Here is a 25,853-nt window from a genome sequence, read left to right on the forward strand (position 1 = left end):
CCGTCACTTCTGTGCCTTGTCTTTATCACCACAAATCCTCAGATCGGCACATCCCTTGCCCATCAGCCACTCTGCTTAACAACTCCATTTTTACATTTATTAAATCTTTCCTGTCAGAGTCAGTTTGGACTCCTATAATAAATTACCATATACCAAGTGGCTTGAACAAGACAAATGTACTTCTCACCGTTTAGAAAGCTGGAAAGCTCACGATCACAGTGTCAGCAGATGCATGTCTGAGGGAGCTCCTTTGCTGGTTTGGAGGTGGTGTCACCTTTTGTATCCTCACATGGCAGAGAGTAGAGCACAGGAGCAAGCTGTCGCAGTGTCTCTTTTTTTTTTTTTTTTTTTTTTTTTTCCTGTGTGAAACTACAGACACATTTCTTTCTTTTTTCTTCTTTTTTTGTTTGAGATGGAGTCTCACTCTGTCGCCCAGGCTGGAGTGCAGTGGCGCGATCTCAGCTCACTGCAAGCTCCGCACCCTGGGTTCACGCCATTCTCCTGCCTCAGCCTCCCGAGTAGCTGGGACTACAGGCACCCACCATCACACTGGCTAATTTTTTGTATTTTTAGTAGAGATGGGGTTTCACTATGTCAGCCAGGATAGTCTCGATCTCCTGACCTCGTGATCCACCCACCTCGGCCTCCCAAAGTGCTGGGATTTCAGGCGTGAGCCACCGCACCCGGCCCCGTGTCTCTCCTTATAAAGGCACTGATCCCATCATGAGTGCTCCACTCTTAAAACCTAATCATGTCTCAAAGGTCCACCTTATAATACTGTCAAACTGGGTGTTAGGATTTCAACATATGCATCTTAAGGGGACATGAACATTCAGTCCATAACACTTCCTATATGCAAAGCAGAGCAAAATAAGGGCAAATACTACATTTTCAAAGTTATTTGCCTCAGTAGCATCAGCATTTGGTTCCAGCTGTAATCCTCAGCCCCTCTCCCATGATAGTAATCAAAGGTTTGCCATTTGCTGGAAATTCCTGCCCTGGAAAAGGAGTGTTCTTCACCCTCTACATCTGACAACTGCCCTCCACAGTTCACAAATACTGATGGCGCACTAAACCATAAGCTCTGTAGGAACAGGAACTCTGATATATACGCATTTATGCCCCCAGAGAGTAATCAAATTGTACTACATATACTCCTGGTGCTGATGAGGACCAGTAATGAGATAGATACAATGTATCCAGAGACATCTGTTGGTGCTAACGAGGGCTCAGGCAGGTAATAGGCATTCTAGCCATTTAGGACAAAGTAAAGGACAAATAGATCTTCTGTAATTTCAGTCATTTATTTTCTTCTGCTAGCTTTCAGGTTGATGTGTTCTTTCTTTTCTAGTTCCTTTAGGTACAACGTTAGATTGTTAATTTGAAACCTTTCTAACTTCTTGATGAATGTGTCTTGGGGCTATATGCTTTCCTCTTAACACTGCTTTGGCTGCATCCCAGAGATTTTGGTAAGTTGTGTCCTCATTTTTATTGATTTCAAAGAATTTTTTTTTTATTTCTGCCTTAATTTCTGTGTTCACCTGGGAGTTATTCAGGAGTAAGTAGCTCAATATCCATGTATTTGCATAGTTTTGGGAGATCTTGGTATTAATTTCTATTTTTATTGCACTGTGGTATGAGAATGTCCTTGGTATGATTTCCATGTTTTTGAATTTATTGAGGCTTGCTTTGTGACCAAGCATGTGGTCGATCTTAGAAGACTGTGTGCAGAACAGAAAAATGTACATTGTGTGGTTGTTGGGTGGAGTGTTCTGTAGATTCTATAGAAAATGTTTTGGCCAGAGTGTGTGCCTCACTTAGAAAGGATGGGGAAAGATAGAGGAAGGGCAGTGCAAACTCATGTTCAGTGGTCATGGTCAGTGAGGCAAAACTGCATCTCTGAGCTCAGGATCAAAGAGGAAGAGGCAATGATGGTCTAGGATGCTGATTACCCAGCTGTTGTATTTCCTAAGTACAGGTTTTAAACATGCACACATCTGTCAACCTCTTCTGATGATGTGCAAACCTAAGGAGCCACAGACGGGCCCTGATAAAGTCCTGAGATAAAATAGGGGGTTTTATCTGTTTCCTAGGGCCTGCATACACACACAAGTACATGGCAGATTTAATATTTCATAAATGACACCCAAATGACTCCTGTTTATCATCTGGGAGCATTTCATTTTTTTCTCAAGAATCATTGTATGACAAGATATGGCAAAGCTCAAATTAAATCAACACAACAAATAACCAACAAAAACAAGTCAAGTTTCAGAAGGGCAAATTAAGAACAAGTTTTGTTTGTCTGTGGTGTCACACAGAGAAAAGTTATGTCTAGAGTAGATACTCTTTGATGTACATCCCAAAAGCTCTATTAGCACATCTGCAGCCAAACCACTGGTTTCAGGATGTGTACTGTTGGGCCCCTCAGTGGCCATATTGGTTCCAGATGGAGTTCAAATAACATAAAGGCCTTTGTTCCAGGGCTGAACTATTTCATTTCTCCACTGGTAACTTGCACACAGAGTGCTCCATCATGAACGATGTGCAATGCACAGGGGTGATTCAAAAAATGTACCAGAGAGACTGCTAAAACTCATGGAAGCCCCTGCTTTTAAGTGATAGCAGCAGCATTTGCCAACAGAGTGGTGCTGGTGGGCTGTATTACATTCCATCTTTGTTTATGCAACACCCCTGGAATAAAAAGTTAGGCATTTACCATTATAATTTACCTTAATTATAGTATTTGTCACTACCTGTAATGCACAAAAGAATTATGGTAGTTGCACTCATAGAAGAGGCAAATGAGACACAGGGAGACTTTTTGACTTGCACAGGGTTACTCATATGCTGGAGAGAAGGGGAAATATTAAATATCTTACATCAAATACCTAAGGGCAGACTTAAGGATTTCTAATCCACTGCTGCTGACTGCTGGTATTTTAAGAAGGGAACTTTCAAAGAAGAATGAATGTTGTCAGAAACATGACTCCTAACATAAGGAAGCAATGACTAGGGGATGGGAGACAGCCTATAGCCCTTGTGAGAATATTTCGAGCCCTTTAGAAAACAGGAAGGCTCTCTGACAATCTTACTTGTAACCAGGCTTCTGCTATGTCCAGAACAACAAGGTTAGAATTCATGGCCCCACCAGGCACGGTGGCTCACGCTTGCAATCCCAACACTTTGGGAGGCCGAGGCAGGCAAATCACAAGGTCAGGAGTTTGAGACCAGCCTGGCCAATATGGTGAAACCCTGTCTCTACTTAAAAAAATATAAAAAATTAGCCAGGCGTGGTGGCGTGCACCTGTAGTCCCAGCTACTTGGGAGGCTGAGGCAGGAGAATCACTTGAACCCCGGAGGTGGAGGTTGCAGTGAGTTGAGATTGCGCCACTGCACTCCAGCCTGGGTGACAGAGCGAGACTTTGTCTCAAAACAAACAAACAAAAAGAATTCATGGCCACATTTCCCAAATTTTCATACTTCTGCAAGCTCACTGCCTATTTCAGGGTCATTTCTTTTGAACTTATTTCCTCCCCTACCCACATAATCAGTGTTTATAGTTTAGTGTACTGCCGTCTGTATCTTCCTCCATGTTTCTGCAATAACATACAAACACAGGTATTCAGACACAGGGGATGGAGGTCATTTTACTTTATAATTTGGGATTTTCTCATAATACCATAAAATCTCTCCAAGTTAACCAGATATGATTTAAATTAATCTTTAATCACATCTGAGACATTCTTACAACCTAACTGACATATAATCTATGCTTGATTGCTACACATTCAATATGTGAGATCAATTTTAGGGAGAGAGGAAAGGAAGCAGTAAAAATAGCTTCAATAAACATTCACTATACATGTCCTTATATAGGTATGCTGGCATTTTTATTTTTACAATATATATGCCCAAATATACTGGTGGTTTTCTTTGTATAGTACATATTCCCAAGGGTTGTAATACTGGGTGAAAGAGTTTGTATATTTTTAATTAGGATTATCAAACTGCTTTTCCCAAAAAATGTAAGTAATTCATGTTTCCATCAGTCATGGGTGAGAGTCCCCTTAGTCAGCATCCTTACCTGCAATGGGTGTTACCTTTTTATCCCTCTCTTTTAGAATGATATCTCATTTGAATTATCCTAATAGTAATGGATAGAACATTGTTTTATCTACTTACTGGACACGAGGATTTGCTCTTATGTGAATTACCTATTCATATATTTTTCTACTTTCTTATGGGCTGCCTGAATTTTTCTCATCAATTTATAAGAGGTCTTTGTATAATAGAAATATTAACCTTATGCCTATTGCAGGGATTGCAAATATTATCTCTATCTAATGCTAGACTTTTTAGATGGTTTATGTCACCTTTTAGCAGTTTATTTTAACGAAAGCCAAATTACAGTCTATCCCTTAGGTTGCCAAAAAGAAGGAATTAGCAGAAAATTCTCGTTCTGCAATTACTAAGATAAAACATCCAGTGAAAGATGAACTTGGAAAAGATTCAGTATAAATAAAAGTACATGTTCAAGGATGCTTTCTTAACCTTTGGCACAGATGCCACCTTGCCCCTCCCTTGGCTTATACGAAGCCATCATACACCAAGTCACTAACACAGTTGGTCTCACCCTTTGATGCAGATGTTACTAGGGTGTTGCTCTCTGAATAATTCTTCAACCTGGGCAAAGCATTTGAATTGGGAATTTTCAGCTATAATTGTCACTCTGTGCCGCTCACAGGATGCAGTCTTTGACCCGGACATAAATACAGACCAGAATTCTGAGCCCAAAAACTATCTCTAGCATCCGGAGAAGAAGGCATCATGAAAGGGGAAGAGTGTAGTTGTTTATATACAAAATAAGTTGAATTTGCAAGGAAGAACTGACTCTCTTTTTCTTTAAAAACGGTAGATAGTATCGAAGTTTTTCTCCTCTTTACAGACAAAAACAAAAAGGCTAACGGAATGCAGTCAACCAAGAACTAGTTTCTTACATTTCCATTGAGGGTTTCTTTCTCCAGATCTGTCATTTTTCAGAATTTTCCAAGTAATAAAATCATAGGCTTTTTTGTTAGATGGCTGGAAAGAGAAATGTATTTGTCATCCTGTCCGATGTTCCAAAGCATTTTTCAGTGTTGTTTTTGTTGCTGTTATCTTGTTGAATTTTTATCAGACTATTATTGGTACCACCAATAAAGAGGATGTTCAATTATGTTTCTAATCCCAAAAAGAGTGCAAAAAAAATTAATCTTAAAAGTATAGCGGAATCCACTTTTTTTTTTTCACTGACTCCATCTGCAAGCCAGGATCAACTGTAAAATCATTTTATGAAGAAGCAATATTGCAGGGATTTGTTCTCTGGGTCTAACAGACTGCTTGCAAGCCAGAGTTAAAGGTCCTGAACAGTTGATGCAAATTCCACCTCTGTATTTCACTGCCCTCAGTGAGCTCAACATCATTCATTTAAGCATGTATTAGCTGATATTTTAACACCACCATGCAGCAGAGAAGGAGAATCACATAATTTTAAAATTCAGGCTGAGGGCTACTCTGGATACAGAAGGTTGACTTCTGACCACCTGCTTCCCCACTAGACTTGTTCTAAATGGCTTTCTCGAGAGGTGATTCACAAGTGCTAAAAAATCATGAATTTTTAAAATGAGATATTTTGGATTACTTACAAACTACTTTCCATAATGGCATTTTACCAATGAAATGATCCACTGGATGAACATGACTTATCCTCAGTTATCTGTTTTATTCCTGAGCTCATCTATTTTGACAAGTTCTTGATCACTGTGCCTTACAAATTATGCACAGTCTTTTCACAAAGCCTTCACTATGGATTCTAGGAGCTCACAACCTACCGATTCTCAACACACAGTCATATATTCTGCTTTACAGTAGAATACTTCTGCCTCAGGGAATCCTAATGGCCAGGGCCAAATCTTGTTTTCACTAACCGTGAGAAACGTGAGCCTTATTCTTTATATTAATAAGCCAAATGAATTTCTCTTTGATAGAAAATCAAACTTCTAAGCCACTGATAAAACTCTGGTGACATCCTGAGCTTCATAGGTTTGATCGTCTTACAAAATGTGTTAACAATGCAAGTGAGGTTAACAAAAATCCTTGCAGGGAATCACACATTGAGTGGCTCTCTGGGCAGCATCACTAACTGCTGCATTTTATTAACAGCGAGTCAAAGAGCCTCTCACCCAACACATCACAAATGTTCACAGAGATTCAATGAGTCAACAAGTATGCCTACTGCAACTGGAACTGACACTGAAAATGTTAACTACATCAACAAAAATTCTCAGCAGGCCTTTCAAACACTAAACTTCTCCCTAGCTCAAGGTCTCTGAGGAAAAAACACAACAATTAAAAGAGCAGTGTGGAGTGAGAACACAGTACAGCAAATTTTTAATGTCAGAAAGTAGCAATTTGCTAACTAAGAAAACTGGAAAAATCATTATAACCTATGGCTTACTTTGCCCAGCACCTCCCAAGACTCAACTGGAAAGAGCCTGGTTTTGAGAAGAATGAAAGCCTGAACTGCTGATTGTGAGGGAAAAAAAAAAAAAAAAAAAAAAAGCAAAATAAATGCTGAAAGGAACTCACATAAAATATTTCATTGTAAGAGTCTGACCTTATTTCCTACAGCCAGAATGGCATTTTACGATACAACAGCGGAGAATTTTGCTACTAAGATGTTGAATGAAATCCCTCAAGAGGAGATTTACCTTTGAGATTTTCTGTCACTTTTAAGATCACTTCTGAAGTATCAAAGCAGTACTATAGCAAATGAAATATTATGAGGAGCTTTCCAACAGATGCCAATACCTTCCCCAAACATGTCTGAGGCATCTCCTAGGTCAGAGGCCCTGGATTTCAAATACACTGCCAATGTGTCAATGACCCCCAAATACACAGCTCTATTCCCAATCATTCCTTGATAGCCCACACTTGTGTATCTGTCTACTCTTTAGACCCGATGAGAAATGAAAGCCTTCAACTCAAAGTTAACATTGCCCTAGGAGAACTGTTGTTTTTCCCTCCAAAACCTACCCCTCCCCAAGGCTTCTCTGTCTCAGTCAGTGGTCCACCATCCACTCACTTACTGAGGTCCAAAACTTCCAATTCATTTTTAATTTATCTTCTCCTCTCCCCAATGCCCAATCCATCAGAGCACCACAGACTCTACCTGTAAATACGTCAAGCCCATCCACTTTTCTCCTACACTAACAACCCTGTAGTCTGTGCCACCATCACGCCTGACCCCATCATCTGTGAGAGCTTCAAGCTGGTCTTCCTGCTTCCCCTCTAGCTACTCTGGAATCCACTCTCCTGACCCAGTGGTGACCCTGATAATTTAAATGACAATTTGGAAATGTAAATAACTCATATCCCACCACTGCTTCTCCAAAGGTTCCCAATGCCCCTAATAGGCATAGAAGTTTCATATCCTGGCTTACAAAGCCCTACACGTGCTAACTCTTACCCACTTCTGTGGTCTCAATTCACACCACTGTCCCCTTCCCCACTACACACAAACCAATCCAAAGTTGTCCCCTATTCGCTCTCTGTCACATGAACTCATCTGAATTCTTTGCATAGCACTTACCACTGGACAATATTTATTTTTATTTATTGTGAATGCAATTATTGCTTATGGTCTAACTCTTCCATCAAAAATGTATGCTACAGGAGACCCAGGAGCCTATCTGTCTTGCTTACGTGTATATCACCAGCGCCTATAACCAAGGCTCATACACTACATGTGTTCACACACACAAAAAAAATACCTAGGGAGGAGGGAGAATGCAAGTTATTTCTCATGGTCACTTTGACTGCAATTTTCAAGAAAAACAGTCAGTGTGTTACAGCGACAGTAGAAGCACGATTTCCAATCAGACATTAATTGAGATGCCCACTAGCCCTTGGTGACCCCATGTACAGGAAGAGATGTTTCAGGGACACCATTTGTTTATACAGATGTCTGTCCTTGAGGGATTTTTGTTTGAGATCAACCACCAATCATGTGTTTTCTGCAAGGAAATTATACAGTGAGGGTGGGTTCCAACCCTCAGAATATTTGCTAGCTCAGTGAAATAAAACCAAGATTCCATTTGGAGAAACCTATAGCTGCTTTACTTTGCAATAAATTGTAAAATAGGTGGGTTTTGTTGTTTTAGAATTCTTTTCTGTAATAGTCTACCAAGAGGGATCCCTTGGGGCCTTTAGAAAATAAAAGGGGTAAAACACATGCTGGATTAAGAAGTTATATATTATCCACTGGGCTCAACCATGCAGGAGGCCTCAGCATGACCTTGGCAAGTTTCTTAACCTCGTCACACTTTGTTCACTCACCTTTAAATGGTGATAATATTAGAACCTGCCTACTTGTTGAGAAGATGAAATGGCATGCGTAAAGCAGTGTCTGGGACACAGGAAGTGCTCAGATAATGTAAGCATTATGAATTATCACCAAGTTATTACCAGTGCTTCGAGAAATATTTCAGATTTGGAAATGTTGGAAAATCCACATTATTAAATTTGTATTGTCATTGCTACATTACAAGGAACTATTTAATGACTTGCTCTGAGCATGTTCAAGTCCTCCTTTGGCTGCAAACAGATGACTACCGCAGGCCCCTGGAGGTGACCCAGGATTAGCTACACTCTATTCTTTCTACACTTGGAGAACTGGCATGTGCTTGAGAAAAGACAAGAAAAGCTACTCCAAGTTAATAAAGTCTTCACAAATCATGCACATGTGATTAGAAATGTTCGTTCTGAGTGTATCTGATCATTTAGTATTTGATCAAGAAAACAATAATTACTTTGTACATGATCTGCCATAAAGACAAAAAATGAGCAAGAAAATAAGAGTCAAAGTTAGAAAACATACAAGACACTTAATGTTATAATCAGAGAACTGAGTCACACTGTCATAATTCACTTTATTGTTGCTAATATTATGATGTCCCAGAAGAAACTTCCAAAACATTTACGTAGACCTTTTTAACACCTGGTTTATAAAATAACATTAAAAGAATATAGTCCAGTACATAAAACAGGAAGTTATTTTAAAAACTGAAATTGGCCAGGTGTGGTGGCTCACACCTGTAATCCCAGCACTTTGGGAGGCTGAGGCGGGTGGATCATGAGGTCATGAGTTCAAGACCTGCCTGGCTAACATGGTGAAAACCCAGCTCTACTAAATATATAAACATTAGCCAGGCATGGTGGCAAGCACCTGTAATCCCAGCTACTCGGGAGGGTGAGGCAGGAGAATCTCTTGAACCTGCGCGGCAGAGGTTGCAGTGAGCCGAGATCCCACCACTGCTCTGCAGCCTGGGTGACAGAGCAAGACTCTGTCTTGGTGGAAAAAAAAAAAAAAAAGAATTCAGCTCCTAGAAAATACCGGAGCAGAATGATAAAGTTAACATATAACTACATATCAAGCTGAGTCAAGAAGAAAGGAATTTCAGGAAGATACACAAAAATGATAGTGACTTGGGAGAAAAGAATAGACCTGCCTATGGAAGTGTACGTTGGTTCTCTGGTGACGTTTCAGCCTGAGCACTAACATAGGAAACATGCTATCCTTCTCCTGCTTTACTAACATTCTGCCTTCTTGGCTGATGCATCCCTGTGCCAGGCTGATGAATACATTGCACCTGCTGCTCATGGCTGGGAACACAACCAGCAACAAAGCACAGTCACAACTTCAGGGAGGTAAGGAAGGTGAGTGATTGTCCATACTGTGTGTGTGCATATCCACAGTCACACATGTGTACGTAGCACCAAGTTAGTAAAAAGTTCTTATTTAAAAGGTGCTACCTAGGCTGTGGTTTTCCTCTAGTAGGTAGATCCTTGAGCAGTCTACCCCTAATTTGCCACAAATTCATAATTAAGTTACATAGCTGGGTGTTAGTATATTGTTCTAGATATAGATTTCAGTGATTTTAACCCTGCCCTAGTGCATCTAATGCAGTAGGGTCCTCCAATGATAAGGCTATCTATATCTATTTAACTATAGCTATATTATTTACATACACGCACTAATATAGGTAGGCATTCTATCTTCCTGTTTATTCAACTCTATCTGCATATGTGTGTGTGTGTGTGTGTGTGTGTGTGTATATATATATTCAACTATATCTATCTATCCATCCATCCATCCAACTGACCCAGAATTGTGCTCACAGCAAGGCAGATACTCTTAAACATTAGTGCTGTCCCCTGGACATGTACATCCAGATAACTATATTATGGGAACTACAATTTCAGTCTTCTGAGCTTGGCTTACCCCACAACCTGACCGTCATGCTGTGCTGCGCTATTTTTATGTTTAATATATACTCCTTGAAGACGATACTATGAAATGCCACTGTAACACTGATTGATTGTGTTCAAATGCTCACTTTAAGAAAGGTTAGATGCCAGGAAGGAAGTGATATTGAATCCCACAGTGCAGGAAAGCAGCTACACTGGTTTCGGTCTTGATGCTATTTGAATACCTCACCTTCCTTTTCTGTTCTCCTGTACAACTTACAGATAACCATTAATAAGAAACGGACTTTAGAAGCCGCTCACGGTCTTTCCTGTCTTTGGTACACTGTAAGTGGTGTTCAGTTGTACTGGAAAACAGTGAAGACTATTTGAGAAAGCAGTAAAATGAATGGCCCCGGCTGGACAATATAAGGACAGTCTATAATGGCTACAGCAAATATAATTATTTAATTATTGTAAACTTATGCAATAAACCTCTTAAATTAAATATAGCACAATCAGAAGGCTAGAGGAACACATTTTATCACACTCTTAAGGACCATTAGAGAAGTTATATTTTACAAAATTTCCATCTGAATCACTTCATTAAATAACACACACGTATTCAGTGCTTATTATGTGCCAGAGTGTTAAGTATTGGGAAGATGGATGCAATAATCAAGCCAAGGACTTCACAGCAGGAAGAAGAAGGACTATATGTATTTACAAAATACTACAATGAATCCAACTTTAAATTGCCATTGCAGGGATGTGCACAGGAGTGTGGAGACACAGACAGGGTGCAACTTAATTCACCTGGCTACGGAGAAGGAAGAGAAAGGTTCATGGAAAATGAGACAGGTTAGCTGAGAACTGGTGAACAAGCAAATATCTACCCACTGAACGATGTGGGGGAAATTATACCAAACGCATCCATCTCTGATTGGGGATGGGGAGGAAGAATCCCATTCTTCTTGTCTTAGCCAAGCTCATAGCCTTCCAGCTCTGTGTCCAAATTAGAAATAGGGTATTAGTCTTGCAATTCAGAAAGTCCCAGAAAAATCCATCCATCAATCCATCTACTCAACAAATGATTATTGACATCTTATTACATCTTAGTCCCTTACCTCGCCTAGGAATGGAGCAGTGAATGAACAAAATAAGCCAAATCCCTGGCAGGGTAGAGCTTACATGAGAAGGCGGGGGCAGAAGTTATATAAAATAGATAAACAAAATATGTCACATATCAGACAGTGTTAAGTTCTTTGGAAGAAAAGCAATAAAGCAGAGAAGGAAAATAGATAATACCAGGGAGACTGTTTCCATTTTAATCATTTGATCAGGAATATCTCCTGAGAAGGTAAGAGTTGAATAAACGTGAAGTAGACCAAGGAGCGATCTTCAGGGATCTTCAGGTAAAGAGTGCTGCAGGCACAGAAAACAGTCAGAATGAAAACACTGGGCAAGGAACGTGGCTACTCTGTTCCAGGGAGAGCAAGGAGGCCAGTGAAACTGAAGCTGATGCTTGGGAGAGAAAGATAGAGAAGAGAGAGGATGAGGACAAAGAAGGGACACGTGGTGCCTGGCGGGCCAAGTGAGGAAGCTGGCTTTCCATCTGAATAAAGCAGCAGCTGGTGGAGGATTCTGAGCAGAGAGCCAATCTGGTCATTGTGTGGAGAAAAGACCATGGAGGCCCAAGAGCAGAAGCAGCGAGACGGCCGGAAGACCTGAGCACTCACGGGGACCAAGTTGCTGGGAGCTTAGCTGAGGCAGGGAGCAGTGAAGGTGTTGAGAAGTGGCAAGATTTTGGATATATGTCGAACAAAAAAACAATAACAATAAGATTTGTTGACAACTGATTATGGGGTGACAGAGAAAGAGAATAATCAAATAGTATTCCAAGTGTTTCAGCCTGAGCAAGTGGAAGACTGGACTTCCCATTAATAAAATGAGGAACTCTACAGAAGGACATGGCTAGGGGATGTGGGGAGAAAAGGGCTCAGTTTGGACATGGTTAATTTGAAGACATAAATTAGACATCCAGTTGTGAGGTTAAATAGGCGGTTGAATATATAAATAATTCTGGAGCTTAGGGATAGGTTTTGGCTGCAGATAGACATGTGGGAGTAATTAGTGTGCAAATGGTACTAAAGCCATGGGACTGGAAGAGATTTCTCAATGATGAGAATGGTGAGAAAAGAGACAAGGTCCAGGCACTGAACCTTATGGGACTCCAGTGCTTGGATGGCAGGGAGATGACCATTTGAGGCTAAGATGCAAAGCCCAGAGATACAAGGTCAGGCCAGGGAAATGGAGCATCCTAAAGCCAAGTAGAGAAAGTATGTCAAGGAGGTGGGAGGGGTTGATAGTATAAAAGCTGCTAACTGTTAAGTATGATGATGACTGAGCCTCAACTGCTGGATTTAGCAACATGGCAATGATGGGTGATCTTGGCTAGACAGTGCTGAAGGAATGACTGACGGATCAGACTGGGCTCAAAAAGAAATAAAAAGACAGAAATGGAAGACAACAAGTACAGGCAAACACTTTAAACAAAGTTTTTTTTTTGTTTTGTTTTGTGTGTGTTTTGTTGTTGTTGTTTTGTTTTGTTTTGTTTTAGCAAAGAGGAGAGAAATGTGTTATAACTAAAGAAAAAATTAGAGGCCACAGGTCAAATTTTCTTAAGATGGTAGATCTTTCCATTCCTATTGGAAAAAAAAAAAGAACAACATAGAGGGAAAAATAAAAGCTGATTATGTAGGAAAGAAAGGAAATAACTGCTTAAGTACTGTAGGAGCAAAGGAATGGGATATAGTTTGGCCAAACTAGGGCTAAGAGTTTCTATCAGAATTAATCAGTGTCCATTAGCTGGGATACTGTGATTGGCCCACTTGGGTAGGTACTTCACCTTTAAAGCATCACTGTAGTAAGGAGGCGGCCTGCAATGGAGAAAAGAGGAACAGTTCTCAAAAAGTATGTGGCCCCTGAGCTGTGAGACGGGTACCCCAATTTATATGTACTAAAAAAAAAAAAATCTGAGCTACAGTAAACGACTTAGATCAACCTACCTAATTCCTCAGCACTGGAAATGTAAGTGCACTATTCTTAGATACTGTCATATGAAAATACGATGGTATTTACTTCCCAGAATCTCCCAACCAACTTCCCAACCTTTCCTTTTTCTGCTTTGGTTTAACCAATAGTGGTTACGGCTCAGGCTTTAGACAAAAACAAATGAAGTAAAATGACTCTGATTCCTTTGTGGCCTGGGAGGCTCAAAGAGACACAAACACACACAAAACCCCCATGAAAAGCTCCGCTACATAAAGCGTGAACTGATTCGGTTTGCAGCCCTGCAGCTATAGGGGCCTCTCCAATACTCTGATCCGGAAACCACAGGGCAGGAAAATCCCCCAAGTCCCATGAAATCCAAAGATCCAAACATGGGGTCATTTTTATGCCCTTAGGAAAGTTCTGCCAAAAAAAGATCTTACACACAGTGTAATCGAGAGGGCAGTATCCTTATGGGCACATGTAGATCTTCAACTCCAAGCAATTAACCTCACACACATCTGCCCCTCTAATGGGTGTCTGAGAATAAACAGCACACATCAATCCCTCCCAGCCTCACTCCATGACGAAACTAAGGAAAGAAAACGAATTCTGAACATCACCACACAGCTGTGATTCACAAATATTTATAGTAGCCATAAAGCTGGTGACCTTCAGGAAGATAACACACTTGGCAGACATTCACCTAAACACAAGAGGGGAAAAGGCCCAAATCTCAAATAGCAGAGAACAGAGAGAGAGGCAAGATTTCCCAAGTTCCATAATGGGGGAATTCCAATGCATTCTAATGGGGATAATGGAAGCTGACAATTCTCTTGTCAGTGAACTTTGGTAAGCAGAGTGAAATGCTTGTGACAAAACAGATCAGCTCTGCACAGGCCTTTCTGGATGGCCTCACAGAGATTCTCCATCAGGCTGGCTACACAATTGGATGGGACTCAGGAGTACTGTCTACAGCCCTGTATTTCTGACATTATTAAGAACGACAGGCTAAACCTTTCTCCCAAATTACAATCACTCAGCATGTTTAAGCAAGTGTGTACCTTGTATCAACAATATACATAGAGATGCACTGAAAATATCACAAAATAAAATTCCTGTCAGGAAAGTGGCATCAAAAGAAACACTGTCAGCAACTCAGCAGGCACTTTTTTTTTCATATTTAGTCTCTTTGTCTAGTTTAAACCCCTCCTTACCTATTATCACACCCAAACCTATGTCTTCTCACTTTCCTTATTTTATAGCCAAGAAATCCAACAAAATCAAGAAAAGTAGACTGAGAGCTGAGTCTTGGCCTGATCTGTCCACAGCCAGGTGGTTATGAATCTCAGAAAGCGAGATCTAGATTCAGTCTTTTGGAACTCCTGCCCTTAACATTATTGTGTGCACATCAGCACATCACAACAAATTAATATTTTATGTCAGTGCTCGAGACTGCACAAAAGAGGACATCCACCCATACATATGTGATTTGACCAGCCTGAACTCGGTCTTCGACACCTGCCATGTAACATTTAATGCAAACACCTTAAGTTACGTACAAGAATCAGCCAAGAAGCAAAGCACTGTGATCATGATTTAATCATGGTTAATATAATGGGTTAAGTTCTATAAAAAATTTTTTAAAAAGGAAATATAGTTGTTAAAATGTAGGCATAGGCTATACAAAATCTTAAAATAGAAAGGTACCTTTTCCCTAACAAAGAAGAATGAATAAAAGAATGAGAAAATTTAAGTTGTCTGGTTCTAAACTAGGTCTCTATTTGTAGAAAGGAGAAGCGTGTAGCTGGGATTTTCTCCCACTTGTACAAATATTGTTATTGTCCGAACATCCACAATAAATTAAAATTGGGGATTGATTTTTTTCAGTAAGGACAAAGAAAGGCAGAATAAAACTTTGAGAAGATTTTAAAAAGAAAAACTATATTTTAAATTTAAACTATATTTTAAATATTTAAAAACTATATTTTAAACTGGTACTGAATTAAACAGTTAAATATTTTTAATAAGATCAGAAGAAAGTAAAGAATCTTGTTAATTTTTTTTACTATTATCATTTTATAGATGAAAATGTTTTGTTTAATTCCTAAGCACTGATTAAAATCATTATCAAGAAAAAATCTGACATCACTAAAATAAACTTATTTAAATTTAAAAGGAAAAGCAACAAGCAAATGAAATAGGGGAAAAAACAGTGACAATAATGAGTTAATATACTTAATAATTAAGTCTTAAAATCTGTAAGAAAAACACTGAGTCTCTATAGCTAAACAGTTATAAAATCTGGACAAATAATTCTCACACACGTTTGTTTGTCTCTCTCTCGCTCTCTCTCTCCCCCGCTTCCCCCTCTCCTTCCTTCCTCCTTTCTCTCTTTCTCTTGCCTCTTCTCAGAGTAATGGCTAATTATCGCTTGAAAAAAAATTAGCAAAGTAACACAATGAGTAAAAAATAAAACATATAAAGAAAGAATATTATCAAATTGACCAAAATAATTAATAATAATACTCAAAGTTTTTGAGTAATGATACTCAAATTTGTTTTAGCAAAATAAATTCTCCAGCATATAAATCAAGTATAAATATCTACAATACTTTTACAAAGCCAAACTGGCAGATTTTTAAGACTCCCTGGGTTTTATGTAGTAAATCAACTATAGCTCTTCTGAGCTAATGAATTAACCCTCAATTAAAAGAAAGTATTACAATAACAATTGCTATTGGTTTTGAAGCATGTACTTCATGCACCAAATACAGTGACTGGCCCAAAGTGAGAAAGTAGGATTGGAACTCAGGCGTATGAAGTCTCCCATCACCCTTGTCTTGTGCATTTCAGCACGGTCTATGACTTTTGTGAACTGGAAGCAACATATGTTCCACAAAAGAGAGCAGGCAATGGCATTACAGTGCCTTTACATGATAGAATATTACGTATACATTAAAATAAGCGTTTTTTCTTCAATTTGCAATAATATGAGAAAGTATGTATAAGTGAAAAAGCAGTCTGCAGAATTGTATGCCTACTATTATCTCAACTCTTTAAACTGCTTATCAAAAATATTCCATAAAAGGCTCCATTAAATGCCATCTGTGATTGTCTTCGATAGAGGCATTATAGTTGAATATTCCCCTTCTTTTATATATTTTCAGTAATGAGCATTCACTACATTAATGCCCTTTAAAATTTTGTTTAATTGTAAAAATAATAATACTCCTGAAAATCTTACTGATCACATGGATGATACAGTACAAACACCTGTACTCCAGAGATCATCTCTGTTTAGAGTTTGGTATATATTAATATATATTCTAGTAGACTTGATAACACACATGAACTTGTGTATAGAGATTATGTGTGTGTGTGTGTATTTCTTTTTTATTTTTTTATTTTATTTTATTTTATTTTTTTTTTTTTTTTTGAGACAGAGTCTCGCTCTGTCGCCCAGGCTGGAGTGCAACGGCCAGATCTCAGCTCACTGCAAGCTCCGCCTCCCGGGTTTATGCCATTCTCCTGCCTCAGCCTCCCAAGTAGCTGGGACTACAGGCGCCCGCCACCTCGCCCGGCTAGTTTTTCATATTTTTTAGTAGAGACGGGGTTTCACCGTGTTAGCCAGGATGGTCTCGATCTCCTGACCTTGTGATCCGCCCCTCTCGGCCTCCCAAAGTGCTGGGATTACAGGCTTGAGCCACCGCCCCCGGCCGTGTGTGTTTATTTTTAAGAGGGGATTATATCAAATATATTATTCTGCAATTTGCTTTTCCAGTTAATAAGGAATCAAGGATAGTTTTCCATTACTTTTAGGATCGGAATTTTGTTTTTTATATCATTGCCATTAAGGTGAAGCACACTTTGCCATGGCACATAGAATAAGTACCTAGGGCCAGTGGCCCGCTGACAAAGGCATGTCTCCAAAACTCCTACTACATTATCAGGCTCTTGAGTTTGCTGCAATTATAGATTTCTAAGAATGAATGAACGAATGAATACAATAGTTCCTTGCTTAAATTGCTTAAAGAAACACAAATTAATTGGTCTTTCAATTTTCTTTGCCCATCTTTGTAAATGGTATAGTAGAGTCAAATATGCCTTTAAGTGTCAGAAATATCCTTTTGTAATAAAAATGTAAAATTTAAAACAATCATACCACAATTTATGTGGCAAAGGGTATCGCCATGTTATTTCATGGTTTAACTATGTCAATCCTGTTCAAACTCTGTCTTTGCTCATAATAGAAGAGGGATATTTGAGATCAGAACATTCTTGTTCAACATAATTATCAGACAGCCCAAGATAATTGCATGTTTACCCTAATATATATAAAAGGCAGCAATATGTATATAATATATATAAAAGGCACCTTATATATAAGGGTGCAAACTAACAGTGTCACTCTTAGAAACTATGTAAAAACCAAAGTAGGAAATACCATCTAAACTTATTTCATAAATGAGTTATATATACTAGCTTAACAAAATATCAAGAAAATAATATTTATCAGGCCCTAATTTGAGCAAAGCTGTAATTTAGGTGGGACTTAGACTAACACATTTGAGGCATATAGACTATGTCAAGCAATGGAACATCAAATGCCCTTATTCCAAGGGGTAAGGTTTGCAGTTACAATACACTTCATTAAAATTTGTTCATAATTAAAACCCAAGTATCCAAGATAAATTGCATTGTGGGACTAGCACCTACTGTCCCCCGAAACACTCTCATTCACTATACTATGAGGTCTTCAGCAGTGCAAGGATCATGTTAATCATAGCTCAGAAAGCTGCTTAGCCTGGAGGCCAAATCCAGCCCGCCGCCTGTCTTTGTAAGAAAGTTTTATTGTAACACAGCCATGCCCATTCACTTACATATCTATGACTGCTTTCATACTACAATGGCAGAGTGACGCAACGAAGACTGTACAGCCTGTAAGCACTAAAATGTTTTCTCACACTTTTTAGAAAACGTTCGCCAATTCTTGATTTGGATTACTGTTTGAAAACCTGATTTCTTAATATTTGTTCTGAGCTTCCCTGTACGAGTCTGAGTATTTCCAGTAAGGAATAAAAAATAATGTCTGACTGTGCTTATTCCAGGGAGGCATTGTTAGTGCTAAGAGGCAGTTTTGTGTAAAGGTTAAGAAGATAGAATCAAATCCCAGCTCTGCCTCTGACTCACTGCAAATCTCAGGCAGATTACTTAAGCTTTTGGTGCCTCCATTTCCTTATCTTTAAAACAGTGACCATAATAACAGAATCCTGAAAGGTTGTGATGAGAATTGAAAACATCTCAGCGCAGGGCCTGGCACACAGTGAGGACTTATATTAGCTAATAACTCTACCTATCACATATCATGATGACCACTGAGCATCCAAAGCGAGCCAACACAGGCTCCATGTGGCCATTCTTCCAGCTCTCAGGTGTTGTGGTTCTCCACGGAGGAGGGAACAGGAGTTTCCAGTTAAGACACTATGTGAACCTGAATCTACGTGGGCTGGAGAAACATGCAAAATGCAGACATCCGTTTCTTCTGCAAAACGTAAGGACGACACAGGAGAGCCTCTCATCTCAGCTGAGCACATCTACACATCTATACAGAGGGCCCGGCTCTGAGACCCATCTAGCCTCCTTCCTCATAGAAGAAAACAGGGACTGGGAACTCATAATCCGAGAGTGGGAATGGTCACCAGTTATTCAGAAAATCTCTTGGTTATCTAAAATCAGCAAAGCACTTTGTGAATTGGGAAGAAATATAAGCCTGTCCACAATGAGACGGTCATTTAGTTAGGGAGAAAAATAAATAAGTCAACAAACAAAGGCAGTGTCTTTGCAGTGACTAGTAAATGGAATGATACCGTCACTTTCCCTCACTTTACTTGTTCCTCCCCTACACCACCAGCCCTCTATCCCCCTTCACCCCTTCCTTTCTTCTAGTCTTCCCAGAAAGTGGCAACACCTAGGTCTCAAGTGCTTAGGAAAGGCTCCAGTAAAGCCAGCATTTATGAGCCAGCCTTTGGAAGATCCAAACAAGCACAGTTGGTGGTAGGAACAGATCACTGGCCCCAGGAAGGAGGAAATTGTGTGGAGGCCTGACCAGGAGGATCCCTGAGAGTATCATGAGAGGTTTAGGGCTCACCCAGTAGGTGCAGGGGACCATAGAATGTCCCAGAACAGGAAGTGAGATGACAGTGGTATGCACTGCAAATAAGTGGGGGGCAGAGCACAGAGGTAACCACAAGAGACAAAACTGAAACCCGGTAGGCAGTCACACTGGGGCACAGAAGACTCTAAGAAGCATCTAAGCCTTTTCATGTCTTCAGGTTCCTGAGTGATGTAGCGGTGGCACACGACCAAAATTGTTTTACTTGAAAGGTTTCTCTATCTGAAAGCTTGCTCATTCACTCTTTTTTATTTCTTTCTTTCTTTATTTTTTATTTATTTATTTATTTATTTTTGAGGTGGAGTCCTGCTCTGTCACTCAGGCTGGAGTGCAGTGGTCTATCTCAGCTCACTGCAAACTCTGCCTCCTGGGTTCAAGCGATTCTTGTGTCTCAGCCTCCCAAGGAGCTGGGATTACAGGCACGTACCACCACGCCAGGCTAATTTTTGTATTTTTAGTAGAGATGGAGTTTCACCATGTTGGCCAGGCTGGAACTCCTGACCTCAGGTGATCCACCCTCCTTGGCCTCCCAAAATGCTGGGATTACAGGCGTGAGCCACCACACCCGGCCCACCTTCGTTTTTAATAACAGAAGTAAAGCTCATAAGCTGGCAAAAATATTTCAGTCTGTAATATTTTTGGTTTCTTCCCTTCTCATTTAGATGTCTCACTTACCAAGGAGAGAGAGGATGGAGGCCGCGTTTCCTCAGTCATGAATCACACTGACTCCACAGCCATGTGGGCACTCTGGCCCAAGTCTCACACACCAACCCTTCAAAAAAGAAAACAGAGAGATCCAGTCAACCATTTTAAAAGAGGACGTGGTCATTGGTGATGAATTCTATGAAGTTCCATTAAAGCCTGAACAATCAGCACAAGCTGCTTTAGCCACGTAGGATTAGAGCAGTGACGCAGGACAGCTTGGCATCACAATCATGCTACCCTAGTTCAGGATCGTGTGCACTAACAGATTCTTTGTCTTCAGAAAAGGAGAAATGAACGTTTAAATGCTGTTAACAGATGAAATAACTCTCATGAAACATCCAAAAGAACCATTATTTCAAACCCATTGAAATTATCTCAAGCAGTCTGAAAATTAAATTAAGATTCATTATATGAATTTATCCATTTCATGATGACTCATTCCATTTTTTGGAACACATGGTACCTTATACAATGCATTTCAAAAACAGGAGATAAAGGCAGAAGCACAAACTCTGCTAGAAATGTGAGTTTATATTTTTATTTACATATTAATTTATTAGGTACACAGTTATGAGGCTTTATAGAAAAAGAATGATACACCATGAATAACAAGCCACTTTGCCAAAACCAAGTAAACCTGTCCAATCTCCTCATTCAATTTAATATACAAAAATTCTGAAAACTCGATATTGTCATTGGATGGAAAGATGACCACAAAACACAAGCCTCCCTAGAAACATGAATGCCAGAAGCTGAAAATACAGGTGACTTTCCATCTATGATCCATATGAGAAATGTGTTCATCACCAGTGAAGGACGCCTGACTTCAAACACTGCATTTCAGGGCTCATGCTTTTTTCTGTTCTCCTCATTCATCTGGTTTCTCTCTTCTCTTCCCAGGTGGCAGCTTCTGACTGCTATAGATGTGAAACACCCTGACATTCTTCCTCCCCACCCTGATGAAGGGAAAATTGGAGAAAGAACTTCCCAGAACATTCTGGCTGTCCCTCTAGGCAGTGATTCCCACGCGGTCAGCTTCAGTCACGATCCAAGGCCATCTGCCTGCAGAAAATGAACTGAACAACAGCAGCTGGAAATTTATAAAATTGTATACCTGCTGAATTGCCATTTCAGAAGCCCTAGGGTTCAGAGGCCAGGGAACAGGACAAGGTGGCACTACCTCTCCATGAGGCTCCCTTCCTCCAGGACGGGCCTTTGGTATGTTCATGGGAAGCAAGGGGGTGACCCAGGGCAACACACTGGGACATGCCTGCCTGAGACACCCCAGCAGCCCAGGCACCCTCACATCGTGCAGCACAGCCAACCCTCCAGTCCCAGCAGAGTCTTCGAAAGTCGGTGACATCATCCTTGGGACAGGACAAAGTGCAGATGCAAATCCTTGAAGCCAAAAGAGGAGCCAGGGAAGAACACTCAGTCTCAGAAATATTCCTAAGAGCGGCCAATTGCTTTTTCACGACATCACTAATATCACCTTTGGGTGTGGCAACAAAATATGTTAGTTGAAACTTCTTTATTAAATGGCATGTTTGAATACACAAGCTTCCTCTCTCCAGTCCTAAAATCTGTTTTACGACAATTATTACTAAAACATCCTTATAGCTGTTTAGATCTGAGTTGAAATTTAAGTAATAAAGTTTGACAGATTCTCTGCTTACTGCCATGAATAGCTGGCAATTTCTGTAAGTTCCCACGTCTCAGAACTACATTAAAAACAGGGCTAATAGGTCTCCTGCCTCCCTCAGTGAGGTCACAAATGAGCTGATGTGACCCCTCAGCTGGACAGCAAAACCACACCTGCAGAATATGGGTCAGTCTCTTAAATGACAGAGACTGGGGCCAAAAAGAACATTGTAAGAATTCACAATCAGTAACACAACCAGAAAGCAAATACTGCAGGAAGAAGACATCCCTGCTGAATTCAGCACGGACAGCCCACAGCCTGGACTGCCAGACAGTCCTGGTCCAACCAACAGACTCCAAAACCCAGCCTCTTCCTTGTGGAAAAGCAATACCCACAGGACAGAGCTCTCTTGGCTTGGGGGAAAACACAGCTTCCTATAGAATATGATGTCTAAACAGGAAATCGGTCCCAGCAGCAGGATTCAACGGTGTCCACCCAAAAGGGTTGTTACTATGCCTGTGTTTACATAAATGGTGAAAAAGATATTTTACCAGCCTAGTGCTTGTCAGCCAAGTGAACAGTATTGGGACTTTCTACTCCTGCAGGTCAGCCCTTGCCTGGGGAAGAGAGGGTGCTCACCAGGACACCCACGTGTGCGTGGGAGCGTGCACTCAGGAGCTGAAACAACAGTAACAATGCAGAGACCTTGAGTTGGAGCCAAGCTAGAGGAACAGACAACCATTCTTGCAGGTCCAGAAGCAGACACCCCCTGTCCTCTCCCAGCAAGGTCGTAAATTAGCCAGTGCATTAATCATAAATCACTGACATATTTTCTAGAAAACTGAGAAGAAAGCCAAAAGGCAAAGGAATTACATAGCCCCAGAGGCTCACCCCAGACTGGAAGTTGGAAATTTTTTTTTTTTTAAATACTTTAAGTTCTAGGGTACATGTGCATAACGTACAGGTTTGTTACATATGTATACTTGTGCCACGTTGCTGTGCTGCACCCATCAACTCGTCATTTACATCAGGTATAACTCCCAATGCAATCCCTCCCCACTCCCCCCTCCCCATGATAGGCCCCAGTGTGTGATGTTCCCCTTCCCGAGTCCAAGTGATCTCATTGTTCAGTTCCCACCTATGAGTGAGAACATGCGGTGTTTGGTTTTCTGTTCTTGTGATAGTTTGCTAAGAATGATGGTTTCCAGCTGCATCCATGTCCCTACAAAGGACACAAACTCATCCTTTTTTATGGCTGCATCGTATTCCATCGTGTATATGTGCCACATTTTCTTAATCCAGTCTGTCACTGATAGACATTTGGGTTGATTCCAAGTCTTTGCTATTGTGAATAGTGCCGCAATAAACATACGTGTGCATGTGTCTTTATAGCAGCATGATTTATAATCCTTTGGGTATATACCCAGTAATGGGATGGCTGGGTCATATGGTACATCTAGTTCTAGATCCTTGAGGAATCGCCATACTGTTTTCCATAATGGTTGAACTAGTTTACAATCCCACCAACAGTGTAAGTGTCGCTTAAAAATTTTCCAACTACACCGGAAGTTGGAAAATTTTTAAGCGACACTTAACTACCCATTTAATAAGAAACTGCTTATTTTTTGTAAATGTAGAAATTTCTCTATTTGACTCAATTCCATATTACCCTTATTCTTTTCTCTTTTAGCTTAGCACTAACCTTGGTACGAACAACCTCTGAAATCCTGAGTCATAATTTTCAGAGTTCTGCTTATTAAAAATGCCACCATGAACATACATGTGCAGAATTATCATGACAACACTTTTGATTTACAAACAGTAACTCTTTCCCAGAAGTTTTGCCCTGTGGCCACCTACGCTCTTCAAATTGTCTCTAAATGGAACGACATGAAGAAGATTCCATATCAATTATAACTCACTAAGTGCTCATCAGCACATGACTTTCTGCGAAAATATGCCACCTCTTCCCTGCCCAGCTTACTCAGAATGAGGTAAGATGTAGACTTAAACATTATTTTGGACACGAAAGGTGAGCTGAGTGGTAGCCTTTATCCTGAAGATACATGACAGAAATGTACATGCCAGGCCAGTCTTACGAGCTGAATTTAGAAACTGTACAACAGTAAGATTACACTGGAAATAAAAATAGAAAAGACCGCCTGGCATCAGAAAGTTTAGTGGAGTGATGAAAAGAAACCCTAAAAGATACAGGTTCAAGAAACCTAAGAACTGCTAGGCCAGCATTTCCCAAAGGCAAGAATTCCACCAGTGGCCATGGTGTTTAATTGACAGGCTTCTCAACATCAGTCCCTCAGTTAATCACCATGCACAGCGCAGCCCCATGGCCACCCTTGGTGGGTGTTTAGAAGACAAAGCAAGAAACTATTACACTCTCAGGGGCTCTCTATATGATTTTTCTGCTATGTAGTTCAGTAAATACTATAAATTGGAGGAAAGAAAAGTTACTTACAGGCAGAAGAGTCAAGGAAAAGATTTCTGAAAATGGGAAATGTGATGTGGGCTCCGAGGGATGAGTAGGAGATAAGGAGTCTATTAAAAGAGATGCTGAAGTATGTTTTAGTGGGTGCATTGCAGGTGAAACAAACAGTGGATGAGGGAGGGACAGCTGAAAGTCATCAGGTATAAGAGAAGAGCCATTTAGGCCAGCACCATGGTGAGTTAAAGCATGAGTTCCTGGTACCCTGGAGTTGAGTGGAAACCCCACCACGGCGTCCACCACAATAAGAGTTTGTAGGAGTGCAAACTGAATGAGATAGGTGAAAAAAAGTGATCCCACAAAGGTAAAAATCTGGACTGCAAAGCCAGGAGAATCACAGACAGAAAGCTGGCCTCATGCTCAAGTCTCTGGAGGAAGACAAGGAAGTAAACAGGAGGGTGGAATCCAGGTGAGAGGCCAAGGAGCAGGGAGGGTGGCCTCAGGAGTGTGTGGAGGCAGCCAGCATCGGCTAGCAGGAGCATGTGCCACGATGACTACCTGCAAGGTCACTCACATGCAAGGGCATGGATGGATGGCTCAAAACAGCCACTCCAGACAGCTAAGAGATGGGAAAAGTATATGACACACAGATCGTAGGGAATGTTAACATGAGAAAGAGATGAGACTTCATCCAAAGGAAGGCAGAGTCACTGAAGGTTCAGTGGAATGTCAGGGTGAGCAAACTTTGGGAGGGTGAATATGGCAGCTCTGCAGAGGATGCACAATACAAGAAGGGGAGAAACTGGGGCAAAAAGCTGCCACCAGAGAACTCCAAGTATGAGGAGAATTACAGTAAAGGATGCACCTTGCCCTTGCCAAGTTCCTGGGAAATCACCTCTAAGACCTTAGAATGTCCTGCCTGATGAGAGACTTTGTTTTAGGGGAGCTTTAGGCCACACAGATAGTCTAGGCTAACTATGTGGTTAATGGCTGAGGGCTTGGGCCTCCCTGGATTAGTCTAGCCGTGTCTATGTGGTCAATTCTCAATAAAAACTCAGGACACCAAGGCTCAGGTGAAGTCACCTGGTTGGCAATACCCCATGCATGTTGCCATATATCCTTGTAGGGGAAGAAGCACTGTCCATGTGTCTCCACCAGAAAGAGACCATCAGAAGCTCCTGGCCAGCCTCTCCCGGACTCCAGCTGTGCACCTTTTCCACAGCTGGAGTGTAAAGGGTACTGCTGTACCCTTTGACTGAGATCAACCATAATCACTAATACAACAGGTTTTATACATTCTTAGAGTTCTTCAAGCAAGTCATTGATCCTGAGGATGGCCATAAGCCACATGGCAAACACGGTCAGGGGACCCCACGTGACTAAGTGTGCAGCTTGGGCCCTAAACGTCAACATTTAAAACCCAGGAGCAACAAATGGCATATCACATTGGAATTATTCACGAAGAAAATATATTCCACATTCCCAGAAATATATTAGCCTTCTAAAATAGATTTTAAAATATGCTAAATAAAAAGACAAAACATCACAGTCCA

General features: G+C 40.6%; 1 protein-coding gene across 9 annotated transcripts in view; it reads right to left on the minus strand.

Annotated features, from left to right (window-relative positions):
* Nucleotides 1-25,853, minus strand: part of SEMA5A (semaphorin 5A) — a 644,602-nt gene that overhangs the window by 511,084 nt on the left and 107,665 nt on the right. For all 9 annotated transcript variants that reach the window (XM_065546091.2, XM_065546089.2, XM_073993139.1 and 6 more), the window contains exon 2: nt 20,189-20,285. The gene's annotated coding sequence lies outside the window, so the exon portion shown is untranslated. The remainder of the gene's footprint in view (nt 1-20,188; nt 20,286-25,853) is intronic.

The sequence above is a fragment of the Macaca fascicularis genome, chromosome 6 (genome assembly GCF_037993035.2).
Source record: "Macaca fascicularis isolate 582-1 chromosome 6, T2T-MFA8v1.1".
NCBI lineage: Eukaryota > Metazoa > Chordata > Mammalia > Primates > Cercopithecidae > Macaca > Macaca fascicularis.